This window comes from Eptesicus fuscus, chromosome 3 (assembly GCF_027574615.1).
Source record: "Eptesicus fuscus isolate TK198812 chromosome 3, DD_ASM_mEF_20220401, whole genome shotgun sequence".
Taxonomy (NCBI): Eukaryota; Metazoa; Chordata; class Mammalia; order Chiroptera; family Vespertilionidae; genus Eptesicus; species Eptesicus fuscus.
Window position 1 is genome coordinate 71,852,233 of NC_072475.1, and position 19,413 is coordinate 71,871,645.

Consider the following 19,413-nt stretch of genomic DNA (forward strand, 5'->3'; position numbering starts at 1 on the left):
ATAATCACAACCTGCAGGCCTTTTTCCATACAAACAACTGTAAACCTGGTGTTGCCCAGCCTGCATATTCATTTTTTCAAATATTAGTAGAAAAGGTATGGAATGTTATCCACTAAGGTTGATTGTAAGTTATCCACGAGGGAGGGGTATTGGGAATAGTTATAGAGAGAAATATAACAGTGTGGAGAGGAGAATAGACATTGGAGCCAAACTGTTTTGGGACTTGGGGAAAGGTGTTCAACCTCTCTGTGCCTCAGTTTCCTTATCTGTAGAATGGGGGTAGGGAAAAATCTACCTCAGAAAGTTGCTTTGAGAATTGAGTGAGCTAATGTAAGAAATCCTATCTAATAAAGAGGGAATATGCAAATTGACCGTCACACTGTCACAAAGATGGTGGCACCCATAGTCACAAGATGGCGGCACCCAGTCCCCACCAGAGGCCCCCAGTCCTTTCAGCCCCGCTGGGGGGTGGCAGGTGCGTGGTGCAGCCGGACCCACCCTCAGCCCCCCAGCCACCCAGGGCCAGACCAAGGCGCAGGCAAGCCTTGAATGTCGACCTCCCAGCCGCCTAGGGTGGGCCTGAGGTGCAGGCAAGCCTTTGATGGCGGCTGCCCAGCTGCCTAGGGCTGCCCGAGGCTCAGGTAACCAGGGCTGGCCAAGGCTTGCACTGCCAGCAGTGGCAGCAGCAGAGGTGTGATGGGGATGTCTCCTTCCCCTGATCACCGGGTCACCTCCCACCCCTGAGGGCTCCCAAACTGTGAGAGGGGGCAGGCCGGGTTGAAGGACACCCCCCCCTCCACTGCATGAATTTTCATGCACCAGGCCTCTAGTCATTTATAATACTGCTTAGCATGTAATAAGGCCAACATAATTATTAGATATTTATACCATTTTATTTTGCTTATTCCTGATTTCTAATTGATCTACAGTGATTACATATTAAAATGTATAACCCACCAAAGTTCTTTGTGACATATGAACTGTTAATAATGGGCAGACATTTTAATTAATTCCCATTCTAACTGGACATAAAATAATTAAAACTGTTAAAGTGAAACATCAGACACAATGGCCATAAACTTCCTACTGCACCATTCAAAAGAAATAAAGGTTCTTAGGATTGAGCTTTATATATGTGTGTGAGTTTGGGCTGCTCTTCTCTCTCTCTTGCCCTTTGCACAGCAGCAAGCACCTGAAGTCCTGCATTGCACACTCTCTTGTTCACAGCCAACCTTATGTACATGCAACGTAAGTATTTCAACTGTCAGTGAGGGGTAACCCTGCTTTGTTGTTCAAGCTGTGCAGTGATTTTTTTAAAGAGTATAAAAAGGTGACAGCTGCTGCCTCACTCACCATGGACAAATGCATACAAAATGGTTTCCTCCTCAGCAGCTCCTGACAGACTCTAAGCTCTGTGGACACTAAAGCTCTCCAGACGCCAGAGTCTCCAGCACAGCCTTACACTGTCCTGGCCACATGCAAACTCCGCACGTTCTCCACACACTGGTCTTCTCTGGCCTAAGGGGTGGGTTCCAGACAGCCAGTTGCTGGTTTTATCAGGAATATTCAGCTGGCTGAGCAAGTTCAATGCTGCGGAAATGTATTATTTGCATTGTTCAATTCCCTCGAAGTTTCCTCGTGCTGCTCAGGAGGAATGAAGAAACAGCAGTATCACACACACACACACACACACACACACACACACACACACACACACACATGCGCGCGCGTTAGGTCTCAAATTATCATCAAGAAGCCAGTTGGATACCTCTTAAAATAGGCTGCAGCAATCACGCTCTCAATGCAGCCACTACACTTTGTAGGTAATTGCAAGCCAGGGGCAAGCCACAAATACCATTAAATACAGACATTATCGTTCCCCACGCCCACGAGTGCCATCATAATAATGAACGACCAGTATGCTCAGATTCCCCGGTCACGTGGACTGTACTTCACACAAGGACTTTTAAACCCCAGGCCAAGGGAGGAATTCTCCAGGCTGTGAGATGTCTTTGGAGACTTGATGAATTCAGAAAGACAAAGTTAATTGAACTAAAAGAAACATAGTGATGGATTTATTCTAAATTTAGAGACGATAAATGTTTTTCTTTTCTGGTTTAGCTTTTTTCCTGCAAGGTTTCTTTCTGTCTTTTCCCAGTGAGTCTATTAGCATAACTCTCCAAACCTAATTGCAAATGGAAATAAATAAATCATGGGCATCCGCCCAAGCATTTTGAGGGAATTTATAGCTGGAATGTGTACATATTGATCAAAACAGGCATCCTGCCATTGTTGATGAAGGCCCTGGTGGACAGACCTCAGAAAACTGAGCGCAATTATAATAGCATACACTGCAGGATCACCAAACATTTCAGCACATACCACAAGTAAAGCAATACCGTTTCTATCAGAGGAAATTATTCCTGATGGAGCCACCAGACGGTTCTGAGGCATTAGGCATGAAAATACGAGCTAGCAGGGAACTTGTTTCATTTCCATTTTTAAAAAACTTTCAGTGAGATTTTATTTCTAAGATAATTTAAAATAGCAACCCAAGTTAGGGTGGGGACCCACTAAGGACAATGTTTTGTTAAGAAATAAAGATTTTGAGCCTGACAGTGTGGCTCAGTGGTTGAGCATTGACCTATGAACCAGGAGGCCAAGTCTGATACCTGGTTAGGGCACATGCAAAGGTTTTGGGCTCAATCCCTAGTGTGGGATGTGCAGGAGGCAGCCAGTCAATTATTCTCTCTCATCATTGATGTTTCTATCTCTCTCTTTCCCTCTCCCTTCCTCTCTGAAATCAATAATATATATATATATATATATATATATATATATATATATATATATGCTAATACTAATAAAAGGGAAATATGCTAATTAGACCAGACATCTTCCAGACAAAGCCACAGTGGCAGGGGCTGAGGCAGAGGTGGTTAGGGGCAATCAGACCAGCAGGGGAGAGCAGTTAGGGGGTGATCAGGCTGGCAGGGGAGGGCAGTTAGGGGTGATCAGGCTGGCAGGGGAGGGCAGTTAGGGGAGATCAGGCTGGCAGGCAGAGGCGGTTAGGGGCAATCCAGCAGGCAGGAAGGTGAGTGGTTAGGAGCCAGTGGTCCCGGATTGTGAGTGGGATGGGATTGGCCTAAACTGTCAGTCAGACATCCCCCAAGAGGTCCCAGATTGGAGAGGGTGCAGGCTGGGCTGAGGGGCCCCCAAATCCCCCAGTGCACGAATTTCATGCACCGGGCCTCTAGTATATATATATTTTTTTAAAAAAAGAAAGAAAAAGATTTTGGGACAAGTCAAAGTTTAGGAGCAGATAAGTGTTTATCTGGATAAAGAAACAATCTTCAAGAAAATATGTCATTGAGGAGAACCAAGATGGCCTCATAGGTAAACACCTATACTTGCTGCCTCTCACAACCACATCAAAACCACAACTAAAAGGCAGAACAACTACCACCCAGAACCACAGGAAAGCTGGCTGAGTGGAAGTTCCACAACTAGAAAGGTGATGAAAGCGCACTGAGACAGGTAAGAGGTGCAGAGACACGGAAAGTGCTGGCACCTGGATGTGCTGCTCTTTTAATTGGGAGGGAGATACAAGCTCCCACTTGCTCTGAACTCCAGTTCCGGGCAAGACTCTGGGGGGACCCAGAAACATAAGGGGAGAAACTGGACTGTCTGGCATCGGGACAGGAACATGAGGGCGGCTTTTTCTCAGAGGTGCTCGCAGTGATCATTGTCCCTGCACGGGGGCACAGGACATGGAGACCCGGGGACTTCTCTGGTGCAGGGCTGACTGGCAACCATTGCTGTTTGCTCCACCCTGGTGATTCCCAGAGACCCTGCCCTACCCAATTTACAACCCCACCCAAGCTGTGTGCATCAGCTTTTGCATATGAATGACCTGTCCTTTCTCCACTAAAACCTGTCAAACTGCAGCTGGGTCAGAGAGCCCCAGAGCTTCCAAAAGAAGGCCCAAGGCCCAGCAGCAGCAGCCTGCCTTGCTTCACATCTGGGCCTCATCTGGGCACTTTCAAACCCCATACAAAGAGGCGGAATCTGCAGATGTCTCTCTGTAGCTCTTGCTGGGCGTCCCCAGACAGTGGCTGAAGTTGCACCTCCTTGGAGATCCAAGAGCCAGTGTACCCAGTGATCAGAGTGAGACCATACCGGATTACAACTCTTCATATCCATAAGAGACACACTCAAGGGGCAGTCTCAGTGAGCGCCAAAGTCCCACTGAAGCAATCCTGTCCCATGAGGGTGTCTCCTGCGCAACAGATCTTCCAGTGTAGACACAGCTGGTCATCACAGCCAATTGGCCTAGAGGTCAATTCCTCCCAGTGATACCAAGAGCAATCAAGGGTTAACTACAACAAGACTGTGCACATAGCCCACAAAGGGGGGCACCAAGAGCGTCCAGCTCAGGTGACTGGGGAGGCTGAGCCACTGGGCCCTATAAGACACCTACCACACAAGGCCACTCTAACAACTCAAGGAGACTTAGCAGCTACCCAGTACATAGAAACAAACACAGGGAAGCAGCCAAAATGTGGAGACAAAGAAACAAGTTACAAATGAAAGAAATGGATGAAAGCAAAATACTGGATATAGAGTTCAAAACCAAGTTTATAAGGTTACTCAAAATCTTCTAGAAACCTCTGAGAAATTTAGTGAGACCTTTAATGATATAGAAAAGGACCAGTCAGAAATTAAGCACACACTGACTGAAATAAAGAATAATATACAGAGATCCAACAGCAGACTAGAGGATCCCAAGAATCGAGTCAAAGATTTGAAATATGAAGAAGCAAAAAACACCCAACCAGAAAAGAAAAAAGAAAAAAGAATCCAAAAATATGAAGATAGTGTAAGGAGCCTCTGGAACAACTTCAAGCGTACCAACATCCAAATTATAGGGGTGCCAGAAGAAGAGAGAGAGCAAGATATTGAAAACCTATTTGAAGAAATAATGACAGAAAACTTCCCCTACTTGGTAAAAGAAATAGACTTACAAGTCCAGGAAACACAGAGAACCTCAAACAAGAGGAATCCAAAGAGGACCACACCAAGACACATCATAATTAAAATGCCAAGAGCAAAAGACAAAGAGAGAATCTTAAAAGCAGCAAGAAAAAAAACAGTTACCTACAAGGGAGTACCCATATGACTGTCAGCTGATTTCTCAACAGAAACTATGCAGGCCAGAAGGAAGTGGCAAGAAATATACAAAGTGATGAATGGCAAGAACCTACAACTAAGATTACTCTACCCAGCAAAGCTATCATTGAGAATTGAAGGTCAGATAAAGAGCTTCACAGACAAGAAAATGCTAAAGGAGTTCATCACCGCCAAAACAGTATTATATGAAATGCTGAAGGGTATTCTCTAAGAAGAAGACGAAAAAGGTAAAGATAAAAATTATAAACAATAAAGTGACAACAAATACATATCTATCAACAAGTGAATCTAAAAATCAAATGAATAAAAAACCTGATGAACAGGACAAACTGATTAATGTAATAGAATCAGGGACATGGAAAGGGAGCAGACTGACAATTCTAGGGAGGAAGGGGTTGGGGGGTTGCGGGAAGAGATTGGACAAAGCACTTACACTTATGGACGAGGTCAGTGGGGGAGGAGGGAAAGGCCTGGAGTAGGGTGGAAACTGGGTGGAGGGGAACTATGGGGGGGGGGAAGAGGAACATCTGCAATAGTCTGAACAATAAATATTTTTTTAGAAGTGTCATTTAATATTCAATAAATGTTTACGAAGAGGGAGTACAAAAAAAAAAAAAAAGAATCCTTCAGGGATATAAAGGTATTAAACCTTTTTAGGTAGTTTAATGGTGTACTAAAGGAAATGATTGACTCTGTATGGGACATAATGTGACATTTGAGCTTCAGGATGAGTAATTCAAGAGAAAATACCTTTAAAAAAAAAAAAGAGAACAATAATTACTTTAAGATTATAGACTCTGACATGATCTGTCCAGATAATGAATATTTAGTGTCTTTTATTCTGAAGGGGGAGAAGTGGCATTATAAAGTATTCCAAAGATGTGGGACTGACATGTTGCTGAAGTCAAACAGGAAAATAACTATTGGCTATTAGAGTAGGAATTAGAAAAATAAAAGGAAAATATTCTCCAACCTTTGCATAAAAATCATGTTGCATGCACTTTCAGAAAACTGCTAATTTGGGACATTAAGAAATGCTGTGAAGCAACTGAGTAGAGAAAATCTACTTGGAGGACAGAAAGCCTGATTCACACCCAAGGAAAGACAGACACATCTGAACATTAGGCTAAGAGGAAATGGATACTCATTCAATAAAATTCCCAGGGATATTGACAAGGTCCGTGTGGGCTTCATGTCTAGCCTCCCTTTCTTGTGCAAACTTCTTAATAATGTATATATCTGACATTTCCAATTGTGATTTTCTCACTTCCATTTTACTCTTCAATCATTTAACCACAGATCTGTACCTGTTGCTCCAGAGAAATAACTCTTTCTAAAGGAAATGACAATTTTCTAATTCCAGATCCAATATATAACTTTTTCTTATTTACTTGATCTTTCCCTGTTGGCCATTTCTTCTTGATATTCTCTCCTCTTTGGTTATTCATCTTTGTATACCAAAGTCTTAGGATTATTTGATACATTGTAGGTGCCTTATGAAGTTGAATAAGTGGATGAATAAATAATATGAATGACTATGTAAAGTTAAAGTTCTCTTCAAATATACGGGGTTGCCCCAGGAAGCAGAAGGTTCCCTTTCCCTGTGTCCAAGCAGAGGCTGGTAGGAGGAATTCAAATAGTGACTAGATATGTAGTGTAGATACACTTTAACACACATGAACAACAAGCCCCTTTTAACTTCAAAATGTCATGTCACCCCCCAGTAGGATACCTTCAGTGTCTGCAGAAAGAATTGAGGTCCTATAAGTCTGCTATTTAATTTTACCAGACACAAAAATGTGCTAAAATTACCTCTATCTCCTAATTCTATTGCTCATTGTAGTGGTTTTAAAATGTACACAAATCCTTTGCTATTCTTTCCTTTAAAAGATAGAGCCCAATTCCCCTCTCCTTGGATATGGGCTAAACTTTGACTCACTTCTAAGAAGTAAAATCAAGTGGAGGTGGTGGTGTGAGACTTAGGAGTCTAGAATTTTAGATCATAAAAGATATGTGGCTTCCTCCTCAGTTGCTTGTGCTCTCTTAGTTTATTTGTTCAGGGGGAAGCTAGCTGCTATGTAAGGACACCATGTTCCCTACAGATAAGCCCATGTGGCACAGAAGTGGGGAATCCTGCCAACAGCCATGTGCTGAGCCATCTTGGAAGCAGATCTTCCAGCCCCAGTCGAGACTTCAGATGACTGTGGCCCTGGACCATCTTGACTGCAACTTGGTGAGAGAGAGGCCCTGAGCCAAACCAGCCTACTAAGAAGCTTGTTTAGGAATCTAAATTTCTGACCCTCAGAAACTCTGTGAGATAAAAACCTGTGTTGTTTTATACTGCTAAACTCAGGGATAACTTATTAGACTTTTAAAGATAACTAATATATGCATTGGCTTTCTTTGTTTTGAACAACTCCCCGAATATTAGAAATAGGTTCTCCTTCCTCTCTGTAACCCTCTAAAAAAGATAACTTCGAGGTTTTAAAAAAAGGGGGGAGAAGGGGAGATAATATTTTTCAAGGAAGACAGTAAATTTATGGAATTCATTAACCCATGAGGTATATAATAGACTGAATGTGTTCTTAGGTTCGAGAAGGGCTTAGCTGCATTTATGGATAATATTCATTTATTAATTCATTCATAAGTCACTTAAAAGCACCTATTCGGTGTCAGTCATTGTGCCCTAGGGTGGTAGAATCCTACTTGGTTATTAAGAAAAAATGACTTATGCCTGGAGGAGGCACCCGCACCATCTGGGTTTGACGCAATGGCAGACATCCATGCCCTCCCCTCTGGGAGAGGAACTGGGAGGGCGGGCGTGAAGTTCTGAGCCACCAGAGGATTAATTACGCCTCGTAGTTAAGGTTTTTGAGTTGATCACTCACTGACTTCTAAATGATAACCCTATCGTTTTTATCTCTGTAGCATCAAATAAAGTCCTTTTCACTTTCAGGACTAAGTGAGCTCTCTCCACTGAGTGCTGCAGACATGAAACGCAAAGGCGCGTATCACAGAACACCAGTGCAGTCAAAACCTAGTCTCATCATGCTTCTCCCAGCCAGAGATTTTCAGACACTTTAACAGGATACTTGTGGCATAGATGGAAGATGAATTTCATCTAAGTTAAGCAGAGTAAATGAGGGGAAAAAACCTCCAAGATCAAAGAGCTGCATAAGAGATACTCTAAGGACTCGGATTATACAAATGCTTGTGAACTATGCGTGTTTTCATACAGTGCTATTAAGAAACCTGCAATTAAGGTGTTGGAGGTTTTTCTTAAACACACATGCACACATACACTCGCGGGGAAATCTCTTATAAAAGAACAGCGGTAGGTGCGCGGAGCCATCTCTGGGCCCCAGGAAGACGCAGCGCTTCTGTGGAAATGCAGCTCCCTGGAGCCCGCTCGCATCACTGTGGAAAGGTATCATTTGCTGCACCCCTGAGAGCTCCGAGACAGCAACACCTCCGCAGGAGCCTGCCACTTCCCCTGCAAACCCCAAACAGAGAGTGTGAAAAACCCTGCCACTGAGCAGGGAAATGTGTTTTCTTATGTAGAGCCAAGGAGGCGGCTGCACACCCGCATCCTCTCTGGAGCGAAGCCATCCGGAGTGGGCGGAGCTGGGTTTCCTGAAGGGCTCCAAGGGCACCCTTACATCTCAGCACCGCGGTGCCGGTGCCAGGGCTCCCCTCCAGGGCTGACCCGCAGTTAAAGTGCTTGAATAATTCAGACCCACTGTCTCTGAAAAGGCAGTCCACACCGTGTTACACTTCAGCAAATGAGACTCCACCCGAAAAGTGTGACATGGGTAGAACCAGAATTTCCCACCACGTCTTGAGGACAGTGGTTCTCCGTGTGGCCCCTGGACTAGCAGCACTGGCAGCACCTGGGCCTTGTGAGAGGAAAGTTCTCAGGCCCCACCCCAGCCCTCCTGAAGTTAAACTCTGGAAACAGGTACAGCAATCTGGTTAACAGCCTCCTAGTATTCTCAGGTATGTTCAAGTGTGAGAGCCAGTGCTTCAGAGGTATGAGTCGTGATCCCTTTCTGTGGCTGTTTATAGGATAACATTTATTCTATCATTCCATGTGATGTATTTTATGTACAATCTTCTATATATATAAAAGCCTAAGCGACCTGCCGACTGGCAGCTATGATGCGCACTGGCCACCAGGGGGGCAGACACTCAACACAGGAGCTGCAGAGTTGCGGTGACTTGGCAGCTGCGGTTCTCGGGTGATGCACCCAGAACAGAGAGGAGGGAGCCTGATTCCAGGGTGCATCACCTGAGAACTGCCCTCTCGCAATCAGGGACCCCCTCAGGGGATGTCGGAGAGCTGGTTTTGGCCAGATCCCCACAGGCCAGGCCAAGGAACCCCACCAGTGCATGGATTCGTGCACCAGGCCTCTAGTATTCTATAATATGTATTCTATATTACTTATAGAATACTAGGAATGGTAGAGGAGAACCTACTCGGTTGTTCCCAAAGGTAATAAAGTAGTTATATTTCGGCACTTTTGGATAAGAATATATGGCTTCCTGTCTTCCCTAAGTTGTTTCAGGAGCCATGGTGAAAATCCAAGAATACCTCCCCCTCCATGTCAGGCTGATCACTACCGTGGTGTCAGTTAACCTTAACCTTGCTAAAGATGCATGGCATCTCATGGAGTAACGCTTTCCTAGAGGCAGTGCTGCTGCATGTTGATATCAGGTCATTATGCTGTGGCTGTGAAAGTTCACCAAGACCCACATAAAAGAAAATTTTGTCCAGCAACAAACAACCACTTCCAGATGTCACAGAAGAGCACTGAATTTGGGGCAGAGACAGGTAGTGGACCGAGATCCTATGGCACTCTTCCTTCCTGTCATTCAAACTTCACTTAGAAAATGTGAGCTTCCTTCCCTACTAAAGGGAGGGCCCACACTTTCCACTTAAATAAAATAGCCTCTCAATTCAATACTCTCAAAGCTATTAAGCTAATGTTAGTACAGTGCTTCTGGGCTTACAAATATAAAGAGCTTAATGACAGCATGTGTAGTGTTATTACAAACAACAGGAAGCAAAAATGTCAGGGCATGCAAAACCCACAAATCAAATATCTCATTGTTCTCCTTGACACACTCACTCCACTCTACAGGTGCCATTAGTCCCAGGAAGCTGACCTATAATTTCTTTAATCATAACTATCCAGTGTTATAGCTCCAAGGGTGAGATTTCCTTTTCTTCTAACGTTTACTGGCAAAGATTTCTACAGTCATGTTTCTTAGATAGCGGGAGTAAGAAAATGAATAAAAATGTGATTCTGAGATCTTTTGGATGCCATGTAATATAATCCATAACCATCATCGTATCTTTCATTGGGTTATTTTTCCAAGAGAAGATTCCAGAATTTATTGTAGTGGTGATTCTTATGAACCTGTGGGAGTATCTTTTGAGTGGCTGTGTAATGTGAGGAAGTAGAAGAGGACTAGAAGGGATGTTAAGCTCTCAGGTGTGGTCTCTCCAGCCCTGCTTCTAAAAAAGGTTCTCAACCACATCAAAAGCGTCATCTCACTATTCCTGGAACAGGCCTAGAAGACAAAACAGTATTTAAAACTCCTTGCTCAACTCTCACAGCAACATTATGATTTCTGTAAGTGCTGCCATCCTAATGCCCAAAAGTTTAGGCATGTCAATACACCCTCTACTTAAGCCCCAAGTCTATAACGGTAGATCAGATGTCCTAGAGTTTCCCAAAGCATCTCAATTTCTGTCCTGTTCTCACATCATGTGTAACATTATTTTTGATTAACCCAACAGTTATTCTTAGCCTTCATTTTCCATCCCCACCTTCCAGGATAGAGGTTGAAAAAGTGAGATTGCCCTGGCCAGTGTGGCTCAGCTGGTTGAGTGTTGTCCCATGCACCAAAAGGTCACTGGTTTGATTGCCAGTCAGGGCACATGCCCAGGTTGCAGGTTCAATCCCCGGTTGGAGTGCATATGGGATGGAACTGATTGATGTTTCGTTCTCTCTCTCTCCCCTCCTCTCTCTAAAAAAGCAATAAAAATCTATGTTTTTTTGAAAAGTGAGATTATCTACTTTCCCAAATTCCTTTTCATCTGGAGGTAAGTAAGCATATGATCTAGATCTACCTAATGGACCAAAAAGAGGCTTCTGGAAAAGGTTTTATTTTCAGTGATATAAAAGATGCAAAAGCCTTTTGCTTCTTCCCATTCATTCTTGTTTAAATTCTGATGTTGGAACATTATTCCCTGACTGTGGTGAAAATCATGTGACCTTGATGGGGCAAATTCAGGATGAAAGTGATTGAGCTGAGGATGGTGAAGTGAAAAAATGGAGAGAACCTGAGTCTCTAGTGGTGTCCCCCAGTCACTGGGTCAAACCTGGAAATGCCTACCTTGAACTTGTTGATACATGAAAAATGAAATGTCTTTATTGACTAAGATATCATCAGATGGGTTATCTATTATTTGCAACCCAAGTTATTCCTAATTGAAATATATATATATCATAGGTCAAAAAATGTCTTTTAATTCTTGGTTTAGAAAATACCAATATACCATGGCGAATCAATAAGTCATATCAAAATTTCCTTTTGATCTTAAAAAAAAAGAAGCCCTGGCCCATGTGGCTCAGTGGATTGGGCACTGTCCCATGCAACAAAAGGTGGCCAGTTCCATCCAAGTCAAGGAATATGCCTGGGTTGCTGGCTGGAACCCCAGTAGGGAGCATGCAGAAGGCAGCTGATTGATGTTCTGTTTACATCGATGTTTCTCTCCCTCTCTCTCTGTCTCTCTCTCTCTTCCTCTCTCACTAAAAATCAATAAAGAATATTCTTTTTAATTTTCTTTGCAAAAGTTTTTTTGTGCACATGTTCCATTTTCTCCATTCATGTTGTCACCTTACTTGATATGTGAATCAAAACATAGTTTAGGGACTGAATGTTTGTTTCCTCCCTAAATGTACATGCTAAAACCCTAAACCCCAGAGTCATCTATACTAATAAAAGGCTAATATGCTAATTAGACCAGGAGACCTTCCAGACATCCTTCTGGACAAAGCCATGGTGGCAGGGCCGAGGCAGAGGTGGTTAGGGGCAATCAGGATGGCAGGGGAGGACAGTTGGGGGTGATCAGGCTAGCAGGGAAGGGCAGTTGGAGGCGAGCAAGCCGGCAGGGGGGGCAGTTGGGGGCAATCAGGCCAGCAGGGGGAACAGGTGGGGTGATCAGGCCAGCAAGGGGGGGCAGTTGGAGGCAAGCAGGCCGGCAGGGGGGGCAGTTGGGGGCAAGCAGGCTAGGGGGGAGGGTATTTGGGAGCAATCAGGCCAGCAGGCAGAGTGGTTAGGGGCGATCAGGCAGGCAGGAAGGTGAGTGGTTAGGAGCCAGTGGTCTCAGATTGCGAGAGGGATGTCCAACTGTTGGTTTAGGCCCGATCTTCAACTGCCGGTTTAGGCCTGATCCCTGTGGGAACCGGCAGTCGGACATCCAAGGGGTCCCAGATTGGAGAGGGTACAGGCTGGGCTGAGGGACAACCTCCCCCCCATGCACAAATTTCGTGCACCGGGCCACTAGTCTATATTATAAAAGGCCAGTGGACGTAACGCCGTAATGCCATAATGACCAAATGACCGGTCACCAGGAGGTGCATGGAGCACCTCTCAGTCCCTTCCCCCCAGCCCACGAGCCGCTCGCAGTGGCGGGGTGGGGCTCGCGGCTCACGCAGCAAGTGGGGCTCGCGGCAGCAAGCTACTCTTGCACGATTTCATGCACGCTGGGCCTCTAGTAGTATATATTTAGAGATTGGGCTTTTGGAAGGTAATCAGAGCTAGATGAGGTCATTAGGATGGGGCCTTGGTCCTATGGGATTAGTGCCCCTATAAGAAGAGGCACTAGAGAGATTATGCTCTCTTTCTCTGTCATGTGAGGATACAGCAAGAAGGCAGCCATCTGTAAACCAGGAAGAGAAACTTTACCAGAAACCAGCCAGGCTGGAACCCTGATCTTGGCTTTTCAGCCTCCAGAACTATGAGAAAGTAAATTACTATTGTTTAAGCCCTCCAGTCTATGGCATCTTATTATGGCAGCCTCTGCAGACTAACACACCTGTTTGGCCTATAAATCTTTTTATGTGTAAGTTTAGTGTTAATTTTTATTTTAGAGATATTACAGACAACAAATTAAGAAAAAATTAAAAATAATTTTGAATCATTTGTATATATCAATAACTTTAATTCTAAACTTCTCTGTAAGTAATAAAATTATTATTGTGGTTATTATTGCAAATAAGGAAACTGAAGTTCAGAAATGTTAACTTATAATATGCTTAAAGTCTCTTTAATAAGCGTCAAAAACAGGATAAGCCTCATAATCTGTCTGCAGCAAAGAGTCTGCACTCTCCTCACCTAAATTCTCTTTCTCCACATTCTTAGAGAACTTGGCTTGTTTCACTTATGAAATTTTTTATTACTCTCTTTCAATATAGACATTTGGATATTCTAAAAGTGTTCACATAATCGCTGACAATATAATGAATATACAGTCAAAAGGTTACTAGTTTACCTTCCTCTCTCCTTTTTGCAATTTGAGCCCTTGAGTCTAGGGCCCATCGACCTGAGAAATCATGTCTGTACACTGAGGCACCAACACCTTGAGTGTGTGAGTGTGTGAGTGTGTGGGTGAGGGGGCACTTGATGAGAGACTTAAATTCCTGTTGTGGAAAGTATAAGTTTATAACCATTACTCTGAGTTAGGGTTTTTATAACATAAAGATTGATGGGACCTTTACTTTTTTAAATTGTGAAATAAAACTTTAGTAGATGACTAAGGTAAAAAGTTGGGAATAAAATATTTTGTAAAACTGAGTTATTTTCTCACCATTAAAAATGATAGGGTATAGAATAATGTTTTTGAATAAGATTGTGAGTAGAAATTTGCCATGTTATAGATTCTATAAAACCTTGATGCACTAAGGACACTTCACAGATGTTAATTCTTACTATTACATAAAAATACCAGTGATAAGATTGTTAGACACAATGTCCAATCTAAATCCTAGTAAAAAAAATAAATTAGCTAATGTGAAAACAAGGTACCAGGAAGGTACCTCACAATTGTATTATTTGCTAAGCTAATCAAGAAGGCTTCTAGATTTATAGTAATTTATACATACTTTATATATAACATTTATACACATAATATATATAACATTTATAGATATGGCATTTATACACATATAACATTTATTTATATTGGGCTTAAATAATATAAAAACTAAAAATATATTTTATCTCATTTCTCAAAAAAAAAAGTTGGTATTTTAGGTAGATGGTCATAAGAAAGGAGTAAAAAATAATACCTTCAACTTGAACATGCTGGTACTTTTTAAAAAACCACCTAGCCCTTGTTCTGACTGCTTAAAAATAAAAATGATTTAGGAGCAAGCAGGTTTGAAGCAATCTTTAAGTCAAGTAGTGTATAAAAGCAATTATAGGGGGTAACATGTTCTATGCTATGTGGGGAAAAGTATATAAAAATGTCAAAATACTAGCAATAAAAAGACTATAAACTTCATCCTCATGTCCAGTCAGGAAATGAAAGATCTTCATAGAGCCTGTGCTTTGAAAAAGTTAAAGTGCTCTATGAGTTAAGACATTGTAGGATCAGGTCATTACCACTTCCCAGAGAGGATGAGGGGGAGAAAGAATACACAACATAAAAGTGGTTGTTCTATAACTTCCGTTCCATTTCTTTGTACAGGGGCTTTCATGGGGCAAATAAAAGGCGGACAGGGTTTCTCTCACTTTTCTCTCAGTGCAGGCAAGCTCTGGACAAAATGCCAGTGTGGTCACAATGCTCATCTTCCTTCATCAGTTGTCCTGAATGTCTTTCTCCCTTTGCTGTGGTGCCCATTCTCTCTGCAAGGTTCCAAGGCTGTGGACCCCACCTGAACCTGCCTCCCAGAACAGCACCCCTATGCCCTGATACTCTCTCTCCCTGTCCTTCCCCACCAGTGTCTACCTGCCCTCAACTCCACTCTCTAAAGTCTTGCTAGGTAACTTGCTAAATTGGTAAATAATATGAGCTAAATATTTCTCACTGGTAAATGACAAAATGTGTTATCCAACCTAGAAGACACCTCATTTAAAAAATATATATATTTATTAATTTCAAAGAGGAAGGGAAAGAGAGGGAGAGAAACATCAATGATCAGAATCATTGATTGGCTGCCTCCTGCATGCCCCCTACTGGGGATCAAGCCTGCAACTGGGCATGTGCCCTGACTGAGAATCAAACTTTAACCTACTCGTTCATGGGTTGATGCTCAACCACTGAGCCACACCAGCTGGGCTGAAGACACCTCATTTTAATGTCTTATGCCAAAAAGAAAGTGATATAGACATTTCTGGCAAGGCCAAGAAAGGAAACCTCTGCAGACATTTGAAATATCTCCATTTAAACCTTTTTAGTCATATTTCTAAACCCTCCCTCACTCAACCAAGATTTAGCCTGCCAGTCTCACTCCTAGTTCCACCAGAAAAAAAAAAAACATAAAACACCAGATCTAAATCCTGAGATCTCCTTACCTTAAAGATGCCTTCATACATAAAAATATCTATTTTTTGTTGTTCAAGGTGGCCCTTGAACAACACAGGTTTGAACTGGGTACGTCACCTTGTACGTAGACATCTACACTAATGAAAGAGAAACATGCAAATTAACCATCACCCACTACACCCACCAGCCAATCAGGAGCAAGTATGCAAATTAACCCAACAAAGATGATGGCGGCCACAGAGCTGGAGTGAGCAGGAGGCTTAGGTTGCCCCCAGCGATGGAGGAAGCCAAGCTTCCCGCCTGCCCTGGCTGGCCCTGGCCTCTGCTCAAGGATACAAAGTTTCAATATAGAAGATAAATAAATCCCAGATACCTGCTTCCAACCCACCCTGGCCTCCACTAAAGGAGGCTCTGGAAAAAAAAAAAAAAAGGAGGGTCCAGGAGCTTGGGTGGCCGGAGGGCGTGGCTAGCCTGAAAATGGCCATCAGCCACTCACCCAGGCTGGCCAGGCACCCCAGCAGGATTCCCCCACTCTGAAGGGGCTGTGGCCAGCCTGAAAACAGCCCTCAGCCCCTCACCCAGACTGGCCACACCTCCATGGGGTGAGGGTCCCTGCTGGGGGGCTTGGCCAGCCTGCAAACAGCCATCAGCCCCTCACCTAGGCTGACCAGGCACCACAGTGGGGACCCCCACCCTGAAGGAGGTATGACCAGCCTGAGAACAGCCATCAGCCCCTCACCCAGACTGGCCAGGCACCCCAGCAGGACCCCACCCTGATCCGGGACACCCTTCAGGGCAAACCAGCCGGCCCCTCCCCATGCACCAGGCCTCTATCTATACTAATAAAAGGGTAATATGCTAATTAGACTGGGAGACCTTCCAGGAGACCTTCCAGACGTTCTCTGGACAAAGCCATGGTGGCGGGGCCAAGGTAGAGGCGGTTAGAGGCCAAGAGGGGAGGGTAGTTGTGGGTGATCAGGCTGGTGGGGGGTGGGGCCAATGGGGGTAAGCAGACCAGCAAGGGGGCCAGTTAGGGGCGAGCAGGCCATCAGTGGGGGTCAGTTGGAGGTGATCAGGACTGCAGGGAGGTGCAGTTTGTAGTGAGCAGGCCAGCAGGGAGGCAGTTGGGGGCAAGCAGGCCAGCAGGGAAGGGGCAGTTGGGGCAAGCACACTGGCATGGGGGGCAGTTGGGGGTGATCAAGCTGGCAGGGGGGAATTTGGGGCAAGCAGGCCAGTGGCGGGGGGCAGTTGGGGGTGAGCAGGCCAGCAGGCAGAGTGGTTAAAGGCAATCAGGCAGGCAGGCAGGCAGGTGAGCAGTTAGGAGCCAGCAGTCCCAGATTGCGAGAGGGATGTCTGACTGCCGGTTTAGGCCCGATCCCTGTAAACTGGCAGTAGGACATCCTTCAAGGGGTCTTGGAGAAGGTGCAGGCCAGGCTAAGGGACAACCCCCCCCCCCCCATGCATGAATTTCGTGCACCGGGCCACTAGTTTTTCAATAAATATACAGATGACTCTTTGAATCCCCAGGTTTCACATCCTTAAATTCAACCAACCACAGATGGAAAACAGTACTTTTGATCCCCAGTTGGGAATCTGTGGATGTCAAGGTCCAACTGTATGCATTGTTTTATGCGATATTATATAAGGGATTTGAGCATTACAGATTTTGGTATTTTCAGGAAGTCCTGGAACCAATCCCCCACAGATACTGAGGGACAAACGTAGTTACATTTTTTTTGGAAGTTAAAAGTTATACACAGATTCTCCACAGTGAGGGAGTCGGCACTTCTAACCCCAACATTGTTCATGGGCCAACTGTATATTTATTAAAAGTTTAATAAATCTAGTCTTTGGGTTTGAGTCATATAAGGCATTTATTGAGAAAGCTAGCCAACCAAGAAGACAGGGCCCTTACAAGCATTCAAATCCTGTCTTACAGCAAGGTGCAGGAGACGGGATTATAAAGGGAAAGGGGCTAGGGTGAGGCTGGGAACAGAATGCAGCTACATGCAGTCCTGGAGGTTCGCAGATATTAGCTACTAGAGGCCCGGTACACGAATTCATGCACAGGTGGGGTTCCTCAGCCTGGCCAGCAATTGGGGCCAATGGGGGCCCGCAGCTGGGGAGGGACTGTGGGAGGTTGGCTGGCTGGCCAGGGAGGGACTGCGGGAGGGCTCCAGGACATGTCTGGCCCTCCAGGGTATGTCTGACCCTCTCACCCAGTCCCAATCAACCGGACCCCAGCAGCAAGCTAACCTACTGGTCGGAGAGTCTTCCCCCTGGTGGTCAGTGTGCATGATAGCGACTGGTCGAGCAGTCGACCAAACTTAGCATATTGCACTTTTATTATATTAGCTATTGTCAGGCAATGAGATGATGTTGATGAGATGATGTTTTGACTCGTGGTGTGTCAGTCTGACCATGCTTATCGGTTCTGCTTGCTGGATTCACAGCTGAGTCACCTCCCTAATCGCTTCACACAGGCCTTGAAAAGGAAACTTAAGAAAAACTTAACCCCCTATTCACATATAAGAAACGTAACCCCCTATTTACATAAGTATATGTGTTCTAAGATTTAAAATAATATTATTATTTTTCAGATTAATTCAGGTCCTCTATCTATCAGATTATAAATCTCCCTATCAGTTTGACTCCCAAAGAAACCTAAGTTTTCCCTCAGTTTCCATGGGGGATTCTTCCAGGACCTCCACAGATGAAGGATGCTCAAGATCTCTATATAAATTAGCATAGATCAATGCAAACAGTTAGCCTCCACATCTGAGGACTCCCAACCATGAATCAAAAATAGTTCAGGTATTTACTTTAAAAAAAAATCTGCATGTAAATGGATCATGCAGTTCATAGGTATTGTTCAAGGGTCAACTATATAAAAGAGTGCTGAATTTGTTGTCTCATCAGGCAGCAAAGAAATAAGTTGCAATTTAGGTAGGAAATTCAGAATTCTGTCTATGGAAATCAAATAATAAAAAGTTGAAAATTTGGATAAGGATAAAACTTGAAAGACACACATGATACATTGGAATGTGAAACTTAACTTTTTCCCAGCTAAAAATTGCAAGCTTGGAGTCTGCCAGGAATAAAGCAGCTAAAACCACATTATCAGAGACTCACAGAGAGTGGCCCTGTGGCCCAGGTAGTCTCATCCTTGAAGAAGTACCTAGTCCTGTTCCCAAGCCACATTCCTTACCCTGACCTGGACCAGTATCTGTATCATGGTCCTACATTTTTAACCAAACAATCACAGCAAGCTCTCTCTCTTGTTCCCAACTGTATATTGGCATATAAAGGGTACAACATGATAATATGCTATGTGTATACTTTGTGAAATGATTTACCACAATCGGGTTAATTAACACACCATCACCTCAGTTAAGTGTGTGTGTTGAGAGCACTGAAGATCTACTCTTTTATCAAATTTCAAGTATAAAATGCAGTATTATTAACTATAGACACCCTGCTGGGCATCCGTTCCCCGGAACTTAAGCCTTTTATAAGGGTTTGTACCCTTTGACCAACATTCTCCCTATTTCACCCACCCCTCTAGCCCCTGGCAACCACCTTTGTATTCTCTTTCTATGAGATGAACTTTTTGTTGTCTTAGATTCTACATATAGTGCAATCATACAGTATTTGTCTTTCTGTCA

The 19,413-nt window shown here is 44.0% G+C and overlaps 1 non-coding gene across 1 annotated transcript; it reads right to left on the reverse strand.

Annotated features, from left to right (window-relative positions):
- Positions 1-9,415: 9,415 nt before the first annotated feature.
- MIR9223H (microRNA mir-9223h) lies at positions 9,416-9,489 on the reverse strand. The gene has a single exon (NR_130519.2). It is a non-coding gene; the product is annotated as a microRNA mir-9223h (primary transcript).
- Between the last annotated feature and the right edge of the window lie 9,924 nt (positions 9,490-19,413).